This window comes from Coloeus monedula, assembly GCF_965178545.1.
Source record: "Coloeus monedula genome assembly, chromosome: 4".
NCBI classification, from domain to species: Eukaryota; Metazoa; Chordata; class Aves; order Passeriformes; family Corvidae; genus Coloeus; species Coloeus monedula.
In genome coordinates, this window is record NC_138784.1 from 8,258,846 (window position 1) to 8,279,040 (window position 20,195).

A 20,195-nucleotide genomic window follows, 5' to 3' on the forward strand; every position below is an offset into this window, starting at 1 on the left:
TGGGCATGGCTTCCCGGGTTTCGGCACCAAGTTGAAATTAACAGTCAGTCACCTGAACAGGTTTAAATGATTTATTGAAACACAAACTCCAACTGGAAGCGGAGACCCAGGATAGGCCCAAGACCCCAACGACAAAGTGGAAAAGATCAGCACTCTAAAAATGCTGGGTGCTCCCCCTATGCTAAGGTAATGGTAGGAGGACGTGGGGGGTGAAACCCCACAAGATTTCTTATAGTCTCTGGTTCACCATGATTGGTTCATTTTTCAGTCTGCTTTCCTATTGGTCCTTTTAGGATCTTCTCATTGGCTCATTTTGGGAAGCGTTCTTGTCCAATCATTTCCCCCATTCTCCTTCCCATTGGTTCTCTGAGTCCACCAATCATGTCCCAGGATGTTAGGGTGATGTAAGACTCTTCATAGGCTATTGCCGTCTAGTGGTTACATGGGAGCATTACACCTGTACACTTATTCTTAATTTATGATGGTTTTGGCTTACTGTGAGGAAGTTAAATGGATTGTGGCTCTGGGTGGTGAGAGAAGATGTCTGGGAACAGGGACTCCAGCTCCTATGCAAACAGATCTCAGTGCTCTTGTCTTGCTTTGTAGCTGCTGAGGGAGTGTGATGGACTGGGGCTTGCACTATCCTTTTGCAGACTTGGGTGAATTCTAGAAGAGTGCTTGGGTAAGAAGTCAGTGAGTGCGGAGAAGTTGAGTGATGCCTGTGCATTTAGAATAGCCAAAGGTGTCGATTATTCAGCACTGAGTTTTTAGGTACAGCAGTACCATGTGCCCTCTTCCTTGGAGCTTTTCCATGCCAGCAGTGCTATCTTGTGCTTTAGCTGAATCCTGAGCACTGACAACCACATCTTGGCACTGTCCTGCTTCCCATCCCTCCTTTTTCCCCACTCTCTCTGATTATGTTTTGGTGTCTTCTACGTAAGAACTGTAAATTTCTACAGTAAACCTATTACTCTCTGGGATTACGCTAGTCTGTTGCTCATTTTAATGAATAGAACTGTGCAACAGTCCAAAAGATAAAATCATGTGAATTAGAGTACTAGGTCATGTTCCTAGGCTTTTACTTTCTGCTAGATATAAGAGCAAATATTGTAAGCCTGAAAAAATACAAGGGAAATATTTACTATGTTTTTTTATGCATAGAATAATTTAGGGAGGGATGCAGATTGGCTAGCCCTGCTGTATCTCACCTAAGTGATGTGCAGTGCAGCTCTCTGGTGCCTTAGTGGAAGATGGATACCAGCACAGCACGGCTGGGTGCAGCAATGACCTTGTGCCTTGTCCGAGCAAGGTTGTGCAGTGGGGGACAGTGGCAGCAGGAAACAAGGACAGAAAGGATTCCCAGGAAAACCTGAGTCTTCTGAAGTCACCCTGAAGCTTAAGCAGTTTAAAAAGTCACTGATTCAACCCACCACCTTTGCTGGAGAACAGAAATCTAGCCTTTGTTTCAGTTATTTCTGATTCAGCCACCAAAATGCCTTTGTGTTTGGGCCTGAAGCCAGTCTGGCTTAATGCCATCTTGGGGGAAGAACCTTCCTCTTATGGGAATACCAGGTCTGGAGGTCCTCTGGTTCCACACAGAATATCTGTGCTCCAATAGAAACAAGCAGAGCTTTTTACTGAATCAAAAACCCTTGGCTCCCTCCGGTGCGTTTGCCTACTGCCTCCTGCAGTCTGCTGTTAGCTGTGCTTTCACGGCTCCCTGGCAGTTTCTCCCCTGTCGCATTTCTTTATATGTTTTCCATGAACACAAAGGCATCTGTGTTAATCTCTCATTTTACAGGTGATTTCACATTCTCTTCCAGCCTTTATCTGTCTCATTTTTCTCAGCTTTGTCCCAAGGTGGAAGTCAAATTTGCTAAAGATTAGAAACAAATATGTACTAAGAGGAATTGACCCAAGTTTTCAAGGCTTGAAGATGACTATGAAGGGAAATAAAGTGCACTTACACCCTTCTTTTTTAATATCAAGCCAGATTCAGCCCAGCTTGTTTCTGTGACTGTAGTAGGACAGACAGGGCAAGAGGGGCTCTTGCATTTTTTTCTTTGGCAAAACTTGAAAATGTCTGGTCAAATCCCACCACGTTAGAAAGGCAGTATATTAAATCAGCTCTTGAAGGCCTGCCTACAGACTGCTCCATGCCTGAAGAAAATGGACTTGGAGAGCTGGGAGGGAGGGAGTGTTCCCTTGGCTTTGATTTTGTCTTTCACTTGTGAGGGCTCCTTTTGTTTGTCTGGTTTTTTTTTTTCATTTCCTTGAGCATCACTGTTGTGACAGAAATGAAACCTTTTAGAAAGACTGCCTCTCTTCTCCTGCCCTTTAATTGGGAAGTGAGAACTACCAAATATCATCCCATGAATATTTCTGCAAAATCAGGGTATTTCTGGTGTGTGTATAGAGGAAACAAATGGAAGGAAACCCCAGGATTTTATAGTAGTCATACAGTATTCATAGTAGTCTTTCAGCTTCTTCTGAGGCTTCAGAATTAACTTTGAGGTAGAGAACTAATTTTTTTAATTACCTGTCTCAGTTTGAGACAAAATAGGAAGATATGTCCTGAGATGAACGTGTCCTCTAATGGAAGGCAGGTTTTGGCAGCCCCTCCCCCACAGGTTGGAAAGGAATTTCTTGGAGGAAAGTAAAAAAAAATCCGTTTATTTAATGATCAGGGTGCACGCAGGCATGAGGAAAAAAAAAAGAATAATGTTAGATAATAAACCTTCTCATTGTGAAGAAAGATGGTGGATGTTTTTAGAGTCCTGCTCAGCTTCTCCTGAGGTCCTCTGGAGTTGGGGTGTGGCATCCCAGGGCCTCCCCTGTGGTGCGGGGCTCCTTGCGATGTTCTGGTGTTTTGGACCAGAGCAAAGCTGAACAGTTCCAGAAGAAGAAGAAGAAGAAGAAGAAGAAGCCACAGTCCCAGGAAGAATTTCTTGCCTCAGCTAACAGGCTAGCTAAAAAGCAGGAAGGTGCTTCCTTGGCTCTGCAGCAGTGAGAATGCGGGGGAGTGTGTGAGTCCTTGAACACAAACTGCACTGAAGAATTTGCCTGGGTTCTCCTCCCCCCTCTCTTGGATCCAGATAAAGCTGTGGGACCCATTTCTGGGCAATAAGCAGATGATAGAGGAATACAGTATTATCATTAAGTCACCCCAAGACATTACCTTTAAGTAAAGTGCTGCTGAGGAGTAAAAAAAGCTGCGTTGACCCTGTGTGGGGAATGTAGCACCAAGGATCTGGCCCTTATTTCCTTGGGAGCCACTGCCTTATCATCGTCTCAGTGACATCTTTGGTATTCAGTGAGATGCTGACTCAGCATGGTATAAATGGAGTCTACCAGCCTTTTGTGACATCTTGTAATGCCTTTTTCTCCCTCATTGTTTGAAAATGAAGGGATATAGGAGTTTTGAGGTTTGAGTCATCTGGCTTGCTGCTGTGAGATTTTGTGGAAACGCTTTCACTGTTCTTTAGTTACCCATATATGATTGTGTCTAGAATGTATCCTGGGAGAACATGTGCTTCTCTTTTTGCTTAATGCTTAATTATCTTTTTTTGTGCTGCCTTCCCACAGCTGCCTTCTACAGCACCTACCGCTGTCAGATTTTGGTCTGTGAGTCTGTGACTGAGGTTCCACAGTTTGAATAATGCAAAAAACCCCAAGAAATAAGGATTCTAAGTCTTTCAATACAGCTACTTTTAAGCTATCTTGTAAATGCTTAGGAGCCTGTTCAATCAAGCCTGGGGGAAAAATTGCCTGACTTGCAGTTAATTTTTATTGAAGTATGATTGCCCTTGAAGGTCAGAGAGAGTTTTCCCTGAGTTAAAAGTCTAAGAAATGATGCTTAGGTTTGTGCAGGCTTTTGAGCATCTTTCAGGTTTGGGGTTAGTTTTTTGGGGTTTTCCCCTCTTAGTTTGCTTTGCCTGGACACTTGGCAGCTTCCTAGCATTGTTTTCTGACCTGCTGGGAAGGAGTGGAGGAACAGTGCTCTCTAATTCAGCAGAGGTTGGGCGATAGCATTTGGTGAAGGTTAGAGCTCTTACTAGTTGATACTGTCCACCATCGCAGATTCAACAAGCTGCATAGTATGCCCTGATACCCAGATTCTTCCTCTTCTTCAGTTATCACCTAATTTTTGCTATTGTAATTTTGTAAGATTTTACAGAGTTTGGTTTCATACATAGCAAGATCTGGTTGGGTTGTGCCACTGGATCTAAAATCTAAATTGTGTTGCTCTTCAGTTACTTGTCATATCGGATCTCCACTGGAAGCTGGAACACTCTTTAACTGTATCATCTTTTGTTGAAGAAGCAGGTTTTGTTCAGGTTTAAAATGACTCCTACTACTTGCACAGAGTTGTCACCTGCTTGCAACAGGGCTGTGGAACTAGTGTTTAAAAAGCTCGTAGGTTTGTGTTCTTCTTGCCCCATCAGAAAATTGCATTGAGGCTTTTGATGTATGACTGAGATAAAGCATAGCAAAGGTGCTGCACTGCCACTGACTTTTCAAACTACTGCTTCCAGTTAAAATATGAAGAGTCCCTTTTGCCTTGGCTGTTTGGTAGTGCCCCTTTGCCAGCAGTTAGTCTTGCATGTGTCTGCTTAGCAGAACAGAACCAGTTGAGGTAAAATCAGAAAACTCAGGTTAACCCATGGATGGGAGATGCTTCAGTGAGGGTGGCTGTCTTAGTTCTGCTGTGGCTGCTGCTCTTCTGTGTCAGGGTCTTGCCCCCGCTCAGGGCCATGTAGCCCTGGGAGAGGGGCCCTGAGGGGACGCACGGGGTTTCCCTGCCCCTGCTCAGCCTCGTTCCCATTGGTTGGTTTGTGTTCCCTGCGCGGGCAGAAGGACCCTCGGTCCGGTGACTGGAACAGTTCCTGGGCAGAGCCCCGGCCATGCGGCTGGAGAAATAAACATCTCTCTGAAACAGCTATCAAGAATCTGTCCATATATATTTCTTTTCCACGGGACTCCTGGTTTGATATAGGCGTGTTACAGTATCCCCGCTGTAACACTTCTGCCCAGGCAGGAGGGATCCCCAGGCTGGTGACTGCTTTAACCCTCCTGCTTGCAGCCACTAAGGGATCTGTTTGCATAGGTTGACAGTGTCCAAGCAGAAGCTTAGGCTGGTTTAGTTAAATGGATTTAACTGTTTTGGCAGAGCTGGAGGGTTCCTGTGAGCTTGGATAATGTGTTAGTCTGCAAAATGTTCACCTTTAAATTGCTCAGTATTGTTTTTCTATCAGCTCTTTTCCTCTATTTTGCCTGGTGAGAGGCTGATGCTTGAGGCTGAGTGTCTTTTTTGCCACGTGCCTTCATACAGGCTTCCAAAGCTCACAGAGTGCCGTGTTAGTAGCAGGAGGCCTGTGTACTCTCAGGAGGTCATAACTCTTCCTTTGCTGGAAACAAACTCATCCATCCATTTGTGTGTGAAAATTTCAATGGTCTTAGAAATTTTGGTAGGAATGACAACATGACAGTGAAAATCTCTGAGGCCAACCTGGCAAATGAAAATGGGTAAGCAAAAGACACCACCACCCAGACTGAAAAGGGTTTTATTTTAAAAAGCTGGAATTTTTGTGGAACAAGTTGGCAACCTGTTGGGTGGTCCAAGATAACTTGTTGCTTTATCAAGTGAAGCAGAAGGAGAATGAGGAAGAAGTCTTAGGTTGTTCTTTATATTGATGAATTCCTTTTATTACCTTCTTTTTGTGGTAAGGTTATTTATCTTTAATTCATCTAATATCAGTCTCGCCCTCAAGATGATCCTGAGGCATTCGTGTTTGTATGCCCACAACCATGGCAGCTAGATGCCAATGAGGATCTGAGAGCCTCCTTCAGTCCTCTGATAAATGCCTGGTGCCAACTGGCACAATCCAAGAATTAGTGGACTTGTCCATTAGGCTTTTCTCTGATTAAACCACCACCCACTCTGCAGGAACAGCTTCCAAATCACACTCCCCTCTGCAATAGGCAGGGATTTCTTCCTTGATTTCTTTGCAGCTGGTGAGCCAAACTGACATCACACCTGCCTGCTGTTCATCTGCCAGCACTGCTGATGCCAGAGCAGCTGTGCAACAGCCGTTGCCTTCTGTCTGGGGTGAGGACAGATTGCTACTACAGAGACTCAGGAAGTAATTAGATCAAAAATATAATTTGCTCTTTAAGCACACTGAAGTGCATGTAGATCTCCTTCCCCCCTCCAGAAGAACTGGTGGGGGAGAGGAGGGTTGGAGAAAAGAAGATACTAGGAGGGAAATAAAGGGAGGAAAGAATTGAGCTGCATCCTTGCCATCTGTCTGCTTGGAGTGGTGCAGCTTCTCTGCCATTGACAGGTTGCTGTCTCTCCACTCAGTGCAGACAGCCAAATGACTTGTATTGTGAACACAAATTGCTGAAGATTAATACTACTAAATAGCCTGGTCACAAAATCGACCCCTAAGCAAAGCCTCTAACTGCTTGAAAACCTTAAGAATCCTCTCCCTCTTGTTTCACACTTCTCTTCAGAGACTTTCTTAGAACTTGGTTGCCAAACATTTCAGCACACATGCTTTTTCAGGATCAAATCCTGTATCTTTGCAGCACAGTCAGTTTTGGAACATTGATAGATTATCTAGAAACAAAGGAGAATGGCCAGTTTGGGTTACAGTGGTACAGCTACTGCGTTTAAAATTAGTTAAGAATGTGTTTCAATGCTTCATTAGCTCAGGGTCTGTCTGCTACCCAGGGGTGCAGAGTTTCTGACAGTCCCAGATCCAGGAATATGTGGAAGATGCCCTCCTTTCAATTGTAAAGAAAATGTTCTTTGCATCAAGTAACATGGAAAACAGGCAAGCATGAACTGCAAGGTAACAGACACAAAACTAAACAAAAATTCCAAAGGTGTAGTGTGCTTTTGTGAATGGTTGTAAATACCTTTGTTGAAATCTCAGCTGGGCACTCGAGGTATATGAGGGGTTCACCCAGTGCAAGGAATGTGGAATTTACTTCTCCTCTCCCAGAGCCACAGGCTCTTTTAGGTGGTCTCATGATAACCTGTGTCCTGATCCAGTACTGTTGACATCAGTAGAAGAATACCTTATGTACAAAATTTAAAAAAAAAATCCAGCATAACACAATTTTGGATACTCCTCTCCCAGTGTTACTAATGATGATAGAGATTTTCCAGAGATGAGTCACTGGCAAGTGTCCCTTCCTGAGGCTGAAGGACCATTCAGGCAGTTGTTAATCCCTGAGAATAGCTCTGCAACTGAGTCATTACTGAGAATCTGAATATAGTTTAGGGGCTCAAGGGGTGTCTCATAACTGTTCAGAGAGGTCATGATGAGATGGCAGTCTTTACATCACATATATTTGCAATGTAGGAGTATAAATTAGTGATGGCACAAGCTCAAAAAGATAGCTGAGTTGAATCCAAGTGCTTTTTGTGATAGCTCTGTAATTGCTGCTACTTCTCTTTAGCTCTTCTTTTTTTGTTAGTTTATTTCCCACAAAACCATTCCCTACATACTGCCTCCAGCACACCAAGTCCCAACTTTGGTGCATGGCTTATCCAGCCTCTGGCTGGTTTCAGTTATGGAGGATCAATGGAGCCATGAACTTGCCAACCTTGGTGGAAGTCCACGCCCTGTACTCACATCTCCCTAGACTTTGTGAACTAAGAGATGAGAGACCTGCTCTGTCTCCTCCCACAGTAATATATGCAGGCATATCATCCTCACTGGAGAGGAGGCAGAAACTTCTTTTATAGCCTTTTCTCCTGTTATTCTCAAGGGGTTCAGGCAGCAGTGTGTGCTCTGAGAATGGCAGCAGATGCAGGCTGTGTTCTCATATTTCTGGGTTTCCTGGGGAAGCTTTTGTCTAAGTGGCTGCCATCTCATGAAGAGTCAGAATCTGAGTCTGAGAATGTGGTAGAAATGTCAGAGGAAATATAAGAAGTTGCTGCTTCCAGCTATTTGCTGCATTTCTTCAAAATCTGCAAGGCTGCTGAAGCAGAAAGTATCGTAGTAATGCATCTGGCAGCTTCAGCCAAGCTTCACCTCTCTTGGCAGCAGAGCTGACACCACTGGATTTACACAGCAACAATAAAACACAGCCCGTCGGCCATCCTTGCTTTGGTAGGGCAGGAGAAGGGGCAGAAGGGATAATAGTGGCATCTTTTATTTTATTTCTCTTTGCTTGAAAATCCTTGACTTGAAAAGCCATCTCTGATGAGCTTAGGATGAACTGGAACTGCCTACTTAATGTTCATTTTTTTCCTGTTTCCCTCATACTAATAAATGCAAGTGACTGTTACTTCTGTTTTCAGGATTCATGACGGTGGAGTACTATCCATGTAACCCACTCACAGTTTTTGTTTGCCACTGGGGCCTTGTGAGCATCTCTTGTAAAACTCCACTACATACTCTGTGTATGCCTATATCTGGTGCCATTGCTGGCATTGTCAGGCTTGTGATCCCCACCGAGGGAATAAGTAAGCCCAGCTCTGCTCTGAAAATAGAGACATGTGAGAGGTGTATTCCTGAAAGGTGCTGTGCCAGAAGCCTGGTGGTTTGAGTAGGGATGTTCATGATAACCTTGGTGATCCTTAGAGCATGTTCAGCAAAGTCTACAGAACTGTGAAAAGAAACAGATAAAGTTGTCAAGGGGGTTTGTGGGTTGTGACTTTGTAGTTACTTTTTGCCATGCAGACTATAAATTCCTGCTGCATGGGAAGTCACTCTTGGCTCTGCTCTGCTGTCAGATGCCTCTCTCCCCCTCTTCTCATGCTCCTTCCAAAGCTTGCTTGCTGCTGGCCAGGAGCGGTGGCTTGGATGAAAAGGGTGAGATTTGTTTCTCTTAGCTGGCTTTGAGTCCAAGTTGCCCAGGATCCATCACTGTCTTAATCTCCTTAGAGGGTGGCTATTGTTCTTAATGGGAAACTGCTATTCCTGAAGATGTTTTCCACATGTGGTGTGACACCTTGGCAGACAAGCTGAGCACTGGGCTCACTGAGTGAGGATGACTCTGGGCAGGACCTCCCCACTGTGAAGGAATAGGAGGACAAATTGACATGTTCCCTTTTTGTTTCCCCACCTCCCACAGTTCTTGGGAATGAGGAAGGAAACCAATAAGAAATGTTGGCATTTCAGTCAAAAGCAAAGGAAGATGAAGTAGAATGCTGCCTTCTTTTTTTTTTTTTTTCCTTCTGTTTTGTGGTGGGCAGAGAAGTGTTGCTGCAGAGCTAGTGCTAGGCTGCTGCACAAAATGTCCTCCCTGGATTTGTTCAGTTTTCAAATTCAGGGGTAAAGCAGTCGACAGTTCTTGTCTGCAAGATGCCTAAAGCAACTAGCCAGCAAAGGAGACCCAGCAGGTTCTCAAGTGAAATTCTTACAAAAGGACCTCGTTTACACTCACTGGATCCTCTAGCAGTAAAACCCTTCAAATGCTACTTCAAAAATTCATGAGTTCAAGTGCTTTAATGGAAGATAAGAAGAGACCTTTCTGTTTTGTCCTGAAAGAGCCCATGGAGAGTTCAAAGGGAACTTTCAGTGTCCAGTTATGCTGTGCCCACCCATCCAAGAACTCTCCTTGAGTTAACCTGAAGCTTTAATGTTTTATTGAAATCACTGTGGGATATGGACTTTCATGTGAGACTTGTAAATGGACAGCCTGTAAACCAAAGCACTAATACATCAAAGGTGAATTTAACTTCAAATTATGCACACTATAAATAGGATTTTCTAGTCATTTCCTGCTGAAATGGTTCAATATTTTTCTATGATTTTCCTTAAGGCAGAGCTAAGGCAGTGCAGAAGGATTTAAAAATGTCTATAAAAACATGAATTTATGAATTTGAGGAACATAGCCATCATCAACATTTTCTATCTGTTTCGTTAAATTGTAGTTCACCCCTTGAAAAATGTGTTGCTCTTCTACCTCCAGGATTAAATTCACAGCCTGGTTGCAGTGTGTGAAAATTCTGTCAGTGATGCAGTTGAATTTGGAAGCTTTGCTTGCGAGGTGTTTTCACTTAGCTGAATATGAATTAAACTTGGGGTGCTGTGAAATGCAGTTCACTAGGTGCTCTCTGCAAAGTGTCACCACTCTCACCCATGTAAGCAGCTGGCAGAGATCTGTGCATGATTGTCCCTGTGATCAGTTAGTCCTTACGTTTAAGAGTCAGTTTATGAGAAGTGAAGAATGAAAGAGCTTCTAAGTATGAATTCCTGGAGCTGTGAGTGTGAAGAGAGGTTTTAAGTAGGAGCTTTGAGTATTGAAAAAGTCATAATCTGAGATAAGATGGGAGATATTTTGATACTTTTAGACCATGTTAATCCTGTAATCAGCCCCTTAAATTTTAGTTTTTGTTTTTAGTACATTCTTGCTTTCTCTTTGTCTTCAGAGTTAAATTTGACACTTTTTATTGCAGAGCTTTCTATAACTTTTTCATCTGGCTTCTTTTAAGAGTAGCTTGAAGGATTTTCAGGAGAATTATTTCCTTTAGGTTGCAATCTTCATTAGTTTATGTCCTCAGAGATATAAAAGCAGATTAAGTGTCACTAATGCAGCAGAAAAGAAAGTCAGCAATACATGCAACAGAAACAGGCTGTCAGCAAAAAAAAAATCCGCTATGAAATGTCAGCCTTAAAAACAATCTAATTATTTGTCTGAGGTACAATGTTGCCCCAGGGAAAGTCAACAGGGGCTTTTCTATCTTATTCTCTGGCCAGAACTCATCACAATTCATCCTTTAGTTATAATTTGATTTTATAGTAAGAACTTTATTCCATTAGAGTGAAATACAGAAAGATCAGGGATGTAAAACCCAGAAGACATACTGTCATCTTTTTATCTCTGGTAAAAACAGAGACGAAAAAGTCTTTCACAGGTTTGAAAGAAGAGTGAACCATGGTGCTTGGGAAGTCAATCATAGGCTGAACCATGTGGTTCTTTGTGTTGATACCAGTTGTAGGCTGACTAGTTAAATGGAAGGGGAGGGGAATGCCAGAAGTACAAGAGGCCATTGAAATAAAGCTGAGATAGCCCGAAGGAAAAACTACATGCATGTAACTTGAAGAATAAAGCCAAGAGTATGGATGGTGCATTTTATATTGATGTCTTTTCATTTCACTATTCATGCACTTTTTTCCACATTTGTGGTTGATTGAGCTGACCTGGCAAAATTTTGTAAGTAGTGACCAAGGCCTTTTCAGTCTCCAGCCATCAATACACTGCCCTGTCATTGCAGCCCCAGATTAAAATTTTGCAGTAGGAAAAGGTTCATAATAGAGCCACAGTGGGTTTTAACACAACAGACCCTGATCACATCAGCCTGCCAGACTGATTAGAGTTTAATTGCAATCACCTTTTGCAGCCAGAGCTTTGATACTTGGCTTGCACCTTTGTGGAATGCAGTCACTGAAATGGTAAGGCTTATTTGCCGGCCACTCATGCTGAATTGAAAGACATCCGCAGTAACAGCCAAAATTAGAGTCTGTGTGACCGATTTCTCAGGCTGTAGCTGGCTGAGAAATAGATGATAAGTGGGGCAGCTCTTGTCAGCTACACTGAAATACTGATTTACAGCAGCTTTTGTTGTCAGTACTGAGGAAGAACTGATATTCCCTTCACTGAGCAAGTTCATGTTGTATGAGAAATCAATTGCACCCTCAGAAATAAATTAATTTCAAAATATAGTCACTTAGAAAAGGAGGGCAGTTGTATTACTTGTACTGCACTTGCGAGGAGTGGTCCTGTGGTTTGCCCTTTATTTTTGGATATATATATAAAATTGTATGTCCAATAACATTTGGACTACTATCACCTCTACCAGGAGTAAAATTTTGGTTTTGAACAAATTCCCAAACAGCATCAGTAACCACACTACATCTTTTCCTCTGCCTCACATGTAGAATTTACCTGGAAACTGTACTGCCATGTGGCTCAGAACAATTTGAGATGACTCTAGATTTTGTGGCAGCTTTAGGGTCCAAAAACCCCGGGAGTCGTGGTTTTTTATGTGCTAGTCAGGAGGTCTCCAAAGCTACAGCCTGATGGTAATTTTGGGTCATTAACAGGGATCCTTCTGAGAGCCTTGTGTTGCTGCTTTCCCTGGAGTAGAGGGTTGGGCCAACATTGTGTGCCCAAGAAAACGGTCATGCAATTCTGAAATTCTGCTTCTGGGAAATGCTGGTTTAAGGGATGGTATCAATACTTGATGACAAATGAATTCTTCATTTGCTTTATCTGCCAAAGACTGCACCGATTGCTCAGCTGGAGAAAGGAATATTTAATTACAATCTCCTGGAACTTCTGTACAACAGCATCATGGGTTGGGTTTTTTTTAGGCATTCTCTTTTTCTGCTGAACCTATACATTGTTTAGGATATACTGAATATTAGATGAAAGCAAGATAAATGTATTTCACAAATTAAAAAAACCTGATAATTTATACTTCATTCTTGCATTGATGGAATAGCTGAGCTTTAATTGTCAAATTTAGGTCAGTTTAAGTGAAAAAGGCAGTGGAGTTTTATTCTGAAATGACCTCCTCAAATCCTAAAGAATAGCACTATGATGTAGGTTTATTATCCTGACTGATCAAATTATCACTGGTTATAGGCAAAATGGAGGATTTTAAAAGATCTGCTAGCATAGAAATGTCAAAGCAGGTTCTCCAAGCAAAACACTATTTTCATATGCATAAGCACTTCATTTTTTGAGAACCAAATAGCTATTATTGTGCTCTTTGTCAATAATATCTGTCTGAAATCAGTGGGTGTTCTGCCAGTTGGTGGGGCAATTTAAAGGACACAGACACCAATGGAAAGAATGGTCTTATTTTACTACAAATATTAAGGCAACACAAAAGTAAAATGATACATCCAGTAAAACTACGCACTTGGCTTTAGCAACAAGCAAAAATAAGCAAGGTAATGCACCTAATCATTACTATACAAGAGAAAGGATAGTGATTGAGAAAGATATATCACCACTTGCCTAAATACTTTACCATCATCTAGAGTCGGCAGTCGCTGCTGGAGGCAGTTTCACAGCAAGGACCTGCAGAACCCTTCTCAGCAATTGGGAAAATCCTACACAGTGTGTCCACCCATAGGTGAAGTCTCCAAATTCACCCCGAAAGTGGGCCCAGCTTTTATAGGCCCAAATCAGTAAGTCGAAGTGACTTGATTATATTTTTAGCACAGAGACTCCTGGATCTGAGGGCACGCTTCCTGACCAGCAGGGGCCAGGACTTGGCCAGACAGAGCCCAGGCCTCGGCTGGGAGGGTTTCCTGTAAAATATCGTAGAAACAAGTCTCTATTCATGTCGGTTTTGAAATTTCTTAAAATGATTCATTTCTTGGAGATAACTAACTACTATGTGAAAGTTTCTAAAGGAGCCAGCTAGCATAAGCGTCTTAGTCATCTATTTTTAGCTAAATGATACTGATGGTGTTAGTCACATATTGCCCAAGGTCATCTTGTAAGTCAACTTGGGTTGAGGCCTGCTGCTCAGGCCTAAACACATCAGTGGGATTTCTCATACAATTAGAGCAGTTTTTCATATACTCATGCAACGTCCAGCTGTGTCCACAGGAGTTGTTGCTCTGGTGTGACTGTGTTTGTACCTTGTGTTTTTGCACCACCTCATGTCGATTTTGTGTATGTGTTATCTCCCACATGCTGCTGAGAGGTTGCTTTCCGTACCTTGGCCCAGGTGCTCAGGACACCAGTTCAAGGCTCTGTAGCCTCCAACCGAGAGTGATTTCTCCAGTTCTGCAGCTCTCTGCTGAGCTGCTTGTGTTTGTGGTCCTGAATGCATTGCAGGCAAAATGCCTAGCTTTGCCCAATGCTCGGACTTAAGCTAACATCTCTAAGTTCGCCTAAAATAAGTGGTAACAGAATGAAGCTGATACCCATGGAGCAGACAAAGGTAGGAGTATAAGGGGATTGTTTAGCTCTCTCAAGTGCAGGAAAGGTTAACTTTAAAATACATAGTTTTAAACATGTGCAGCCACATCCTTGCAAAGTGGGTATGAATGTCACAAAACAAGAGTGGTTTATACCCAGGATGAACTAAGCCATAAAGGACATCTATGTATGTTTAGTTAAATTTAGCAGTGTGTTAGAGCTGGTACTAATGACTGTGCAAAGTGCAAGGCATGAAGAACTGTACTCAGAATGTGTATGCATGTGAATACCACTGTGTATCTGTGTGTATGGTGTATATATGTATGTGTGTGTGTACATATACACACACACACAGACACACACATATATGATTTTCCTAATAGTATTCTATATTTATTGACCAGTTATTTGCAAAAATAATCTTTAAATTATGAAAGTGTTTATATTGGGGTTAGAATTCACATAATTCTTAATTCTGTGTTGCACCAGTCTGTCCACTCTGGAGTTGGTAACTATGTTAATAGTCACCTCAGAGGGGCACTTCAAGACCGGACCAGGGCAGGCAGTGATATTACACGCATCATTTGAAGCCCTAAAGGAAGAATTCCCAGTATTTCTAAATGATGAATTTAAGACTTTCCTGGGCATCCAGGACATCTGCTTTTCAAAGCTGATCACAGTAGATCATGCAGCATGTTTCAAACCTTTTTCTGTCACCTCCTTAGTGCTGGGAGACAGAACTGCTTGTACTGTCTGTGCCCCTGGAAACTCTCTTGCCTTCTCTGGAGATAAGTGTAGCTTAATGTTGGTGCCAATGAATTGCTCCCCATGAAGAAAAAAAACCAGGAAAGGGAAAAGTGCAAGAAGAAATATTTGAGTCACCAATGAGGCAGAACAGCACTGATTATTTGGCTTATTTTACTTCTGTGTATGTCATTATGGGTTTATTAGTGCACTCTTGAAACATATTGTAGAATAGCAGTATTTACAACACTACTCTTTTGTTCATCTTTCATTGCAGAGCTGACTTTTTTGTAAGGGCCTGACTTTTTTCAACCAGTTTATATCACCTGTCAAGAATTTTCATGTTGGCTCTTGGACACCTGATGCAGAGTCTCCCCTGTTTATTATTCAGTCCTGTTTTCTTCTTCTTTTAGCAGGTAAGCACATGTTTCTGCAATACTAATTGCAACTGGAAAATGTTTCCAAATTCAGAGACCTGGAGAGTTCGTTTCGTTGGAGTCAGCAGGGTTAGCATCCCTCCTCCAAAATTTCCGTGTTTTCTGCCACAGGAAAATACCTGAATAATAGTGCAGTACTTTGGAGTCTATAGCATCAGTGCATGCCAGTCTGCATCTATCTAGCTTTAATGCAGCTTAAAAAGTGCTATTCATGAACTTTCAGCTGGAAATCTATTTACAGCTGAATCAGGATTGTGAGTGAGCAATATAGAAAATTGCTTGAATTGTTGCTGTCTGAGAGGAGCCTCTAAATAACTTTATGTCCTTGAGGAAAAAAGCCCTAAGGAGGAGAGCCAGAGTGGGTGATGGAAAACCTGGGGTGTCACCCACCACAGCACCCTCAAGCTGAATGAGAGCATTCAGCTGCTGTTCACCAAGATCACAGTCGTGTTGCAGAAACAGATTTAGCTGCCCTGGCTGGCTGTGCACTAAAGCAATGAGGGATTCTCAAATGACCCATATGTGATTGATGTATATATGGGTGTGGCAAGAAGGGACACTGAACAGCTGAGCTGTAGGAATGTCTTACACAGCTGCAGCTTTTCTGCAGGGGGCCTGGCCAAACCCATAATATTCATTGTTAGAATTGGATTTGTGTTTGAGATTCAAGATTTTTAGGAAGAAGAACATTTTTAATGTTTACTTGAAATCACTTTGTTAAATGCTAATCATCAAAGGAGAGTGTGTATGGTGGTGTGCAAGTGCATTTATGTGAAAGGAAAGAGTAAATGTGCTTACTCTGTCTTTGATGTTGTTGTTTCCTTTTTAACATTATCATCACATGTAATAACTCTTGTTTTTTTCAAAACAACTTAAAAATTTTCTCAGAAAACAATTGTCAGTTTCGTCCTACAAAAGAATTTTCTTTCTGAATGTATAGATATTTATTTATTTTATCACTAAACTGCAGTCTAACCTCTGCTGTGGCTTCGGTGTCTTTTCTAATGGGTTGGCTCTTGAAAACGTCTATTTCGATTTATTTGGTAGTAATGCATGCTTTCTTCCCAAACTGTATGGAGTGGCAATGGTGGGAATTCCTGTTCTATGCTACTTCATTGCAGTGGTAGCTGGATTTTCCTACAGTGTTACTTGGTCTCATCCCAGGCTGCAGGAGTAAATGGTCCCCTATAAACTACAGTTTGCCAGAACCTTGCATGGCTCTAATCATAGTCACAGTGTTGGGTTGGAAGGGACCTTGAGGACCATCTTGTTCCAGTTCCCCTGCCATGGGCTGGGACACCTTCCACGAGAGCAGGATGCTCCAAGCCCTGTCCAACCCGGCCTTAAACACTTCCAGGGACATATGCAAGGCTGAAACCTACAGTAGAATTTATCTTGTTCTGTAAACTGGGCACAGATGTTTCAAACAGAGAAAAATGAGACCACTCATTTTTACTTGTCCTGTACCTTTTTTCCTTTAGGATTTCTAGGGTGCTGTTTAGGTACTGCCACTCTGGATTCTCTGACATGTGAATTAAGGATGTCAGTAGCAGAGAGGGGAATTGTTGTAGTGTAGTACAATGGGAACTTGATAGTCCCAAGTCATGAGGAGTATGGGCATTGCTTTTCTCTTCACAAGTGATTCATCAGGAAAAGGTGAGGGAAGAATTACTCAGGCAGGAAATCCCTGCTACCTCTGCCTGCATTATTTCAAGCACACCCAGAAAATTTCTGCTCTTGAACTTTACAACCCTCCCTAAAACAAATCTCTAAAACATCTGCTCTTAGCTAAATTAACAGTCTAACAACTAATTTGCTATCAGACATGAGTTCTCTCAGCTGCAACTCCAAATACAGCTCCTAGGAGGATTCAGCCACTGCCAGCAGAACTAAAAGCTGCTTTAATGCTTCACTGAAATATTTTAAAAGTTCATTGTGTACAATCCATCTTTGGTTTGTTCATCATTAAACTTTTTATTCTTGGTATTCTAAATAATTCAGAGTTAAAAGAGACACATGTGTAAGCTCCACTTTGTTTTTAGTGGAGCATTTGCAAACTATCCTATTATAAACTGTTTATAGATTGCCGTGTAATCTGTAATGTTACTGTGATGGACAGTCAGATCAGAGTTCCCACCATGCGAGGAGACATTATTAAACATTATGCCTGGAGCAACTTACCACCACCCTGACAGAGTGTTTGCTGACTGGAAGTATCAAAGTCTTATGAAAAATCACTGCCTTCCCACTATAAACCCAGTATTTTATAACCACTTGGGTTTTTTTCCTTTGCAAAAATGCATTACTTGGCTGGCAATATAGTAAACTTTAAGCAATGCTTACAGTTTGATTGTATTCAAGTTTTATATTCCAACATATTTTTATAGTTAGAAGTATTGCTTGCTCTTCACTGTGTTATGCTATAATTTAAAGATCTTAGGAGTCTGGCTGTACTGTAACAGGGGCCATAGGAAACAGGTATTGAAGGCTTCAGGCCCGCATTAGTTTACATCTGCAGGCCACAGCCTTTGTAAATGTTTGTACATAGGTTTTACTTTCTGGATGTGTCCTGTGTTATTCCATGGAAATGTCACAGGTTTCAAATCTAGCACATGCAGAAGCCTTGGCATGTCAGGGCCAATCAGAAATGGCAAAATGACATATTTGCTGTCCTCATGAGGAGACAGAAAAGTCAGTAGGAGAGTGTTGAGATAATAAAGGAGGTTAGCAGGGTTTACTGTGTCACAGCAGAGGAGCGCTCATTTTTATAGTAATTAGTATTATGGGAATTACTGGCAAAACTGTAACTCTTTGTTTGCTCCCTTTTTCTCCTCCTCCCAATACAAAGAGGAGAACCTGACAGTATTTTCATTTATTGTTCAATTCTTGTTCACTGCTGGAGGGTGTTACTCTGAGCTGAAGTCTCCTTAAAATCCCCTAGCCAGAAGATGTTCTTAGCCAGTCTTTCTATTGTGGCTGTCTCATGAAAGTCTTTGTCCTTTTTCTCTCAATCTCTTGATGCCTTTGGTCAGCAGCAGATTCTCCTAGAAATACTAATTTAGTATCTCCCAACTTGAAATACCAGCTGACCTTGTAAACCAGTGATAGCTCTTGAAGATTTCTTCATCCCGGGTCAGAGTATATATTTGAGGAGATTAAACATTCTTTAATTGGAGGCCAGACTATTTACACTTGTGTTGTGATCAATCAGGCAAAAAGAGACTGGGGATGACATTCATGTCATCTAATTTTAGGTATTTACAGCTTGGAATACCATATCCATATCTGAACTCCTCACATTATAGTCTCCTTATAGCTGGTGGAGAGAACAGGCACATCCCCAGCATGACGTTCCTGACCAGGCTGAAATATCCTTTAAAGGATGCAATGCTTTGCACCCTGAATGTGCCCAGTTTTCTCCAGCAGTTACAGAACGAGATCTGGATTTTCCTGTACATTTTCTAGTAGCTAGAGCTGAGTGAGCTTAAAAAGAATGAAAGACCAAACTGGAATGACAGAACTTTATTTCAAGAGTGTCTTAAATGCACCTTCCAGTTTTGGCCTCCGAGGCCACTATACTGCTGTTGCTGTGGTCATGAGTGTATTGTCTCTCTTCACAGTTCTTACGGAGAATGTAATTAAAAGGAAGAAAGTAATTCAAATGCTATTTCCAGTTTTCGTTCCTTTACTTATTTGCCATCTCATGAATACAGGCAGTAGTAAAGTGTAGATACAAGCATAAATATTCTATCTATATATCTACCTGTTAATACTATGTGAAGTAATTCTACCATATAACAGCTTAAGTCTTATATTTATTACATTTAATTTTGCGGTAATTAAAGAAAGATAAATGTAGTACCTTTCATTCCTCTTCCATTTCCTCCAGGAGGACAAGTCACGTCACTGAGGTCTGAATAATCCTCCAGAAGTTAAATGATGAGGATTACCCAAATAAGGCTAAAAAAAAAAAAAAAATCATGATATGGGCTTGAAAATTGATTGGGTTTTTTATAATGTCTTTAGAACTTGTGCTCTGCATTTGAACTGAAATGGAACTTTTAGCTGTTTCAATGCCTGACATTCATAACTAGATAGCATTTCTTGATAAAGGTCTAAGAAAAGTGTGAAATGCAAGTGGGTCCTGGTTATATTTTCATTAAAACTTTCAGCTAGATCTTAAAGTATGTAATAGTTTTGGATGCCTTTGGTTTTGACTACAAAAGTTTAGTCCCTCTCATAGGGAAGGACAGTTACACACTGGTAAGAATTCAGCCTTTAAAATAAAGGCTTCTATACTGTTTTTATTGGTTTGTTATTTTGGTTTTTTTTTTAAACTACTGCGTACCAGCAATAAGTTGGAAAGCCTTTTGCCTTTTTATAAGGCATGTTTCAAAACATTTGAACCAAGAAGATGTTTTGTTGAAAGCATTAGAAAGGAAACAATACACTACCGTAAAAAAACACTGAAACTTTCTATTTTATTCCAGCAGAATAAGTTTAGATGTGTATATGTTTCAACTGACATGCTAAATTCTTGTATGAAACAAATCAAGGAAATCCAAATTAAGTCAATGAACCAAAAACCTGGATTCAGATTATCTTTATGCCAGTTGTAATCAAAAGTTCAATTCTGAATACTCTCCTTCCTTGGGAGTTCAGGTCTGGTTCTGAAACTTTCTTTTGGAACCAATCTCTGTAATAAATGACTATTAAAACCATCATAATGACATGGACATATATACATGCACATATCTCCTTTTTAACTTGGAGTATTAGATGAGGGCCAGGATCATTTTACATTTATTTTACAAAAAAGTGATTCAGGTCCTTTCCCTGTCATCCTCCCTGATTCCTCCAGTCTGCTCAAATGTTTGTGCTGCATAGACAGACACTGCAGAAAGCACGACTGCTTTATTTATTTTTTTAATTTTTAGCAAGAAGATAAAAGTTTTGGTTAATTTTTTCCCCGTGTTCATTAAATTAAACAGATGACCTAAAAATTGATGCAAACAAATGGCATCCAAAGTCCCCTTGTGCGTTTTGTAATTGCATGCAGCTATGATTACAGTCCCACAGAAGGTACTTTCGCATTTTCTTTTCTTTCCA

The 20,195-nt window shown here is 41.4% G+C and overlaps 1 protein-coding gene across 2 annotated transcripts in view; it reads left to right on the forward strand.

Moving 5' to 3' along the window:
• Positions 1-20,195, forward strand: part of PRR5 (proline rich 5) — a gene marked incomplete at its 5' end in the record, with an annotated part of 94,934 nt that overhangs the window by 16,355 nt on the left and 58,384 nt on the right. For both annotated transcript variants that reach the window (XM_082280264.1, XM_082280265.1), the window contains one exon: positions 14,927-15,065. The remainder of the gene's footprint in view (positions 1-14,926; positions 15,066-20,195) is intronic.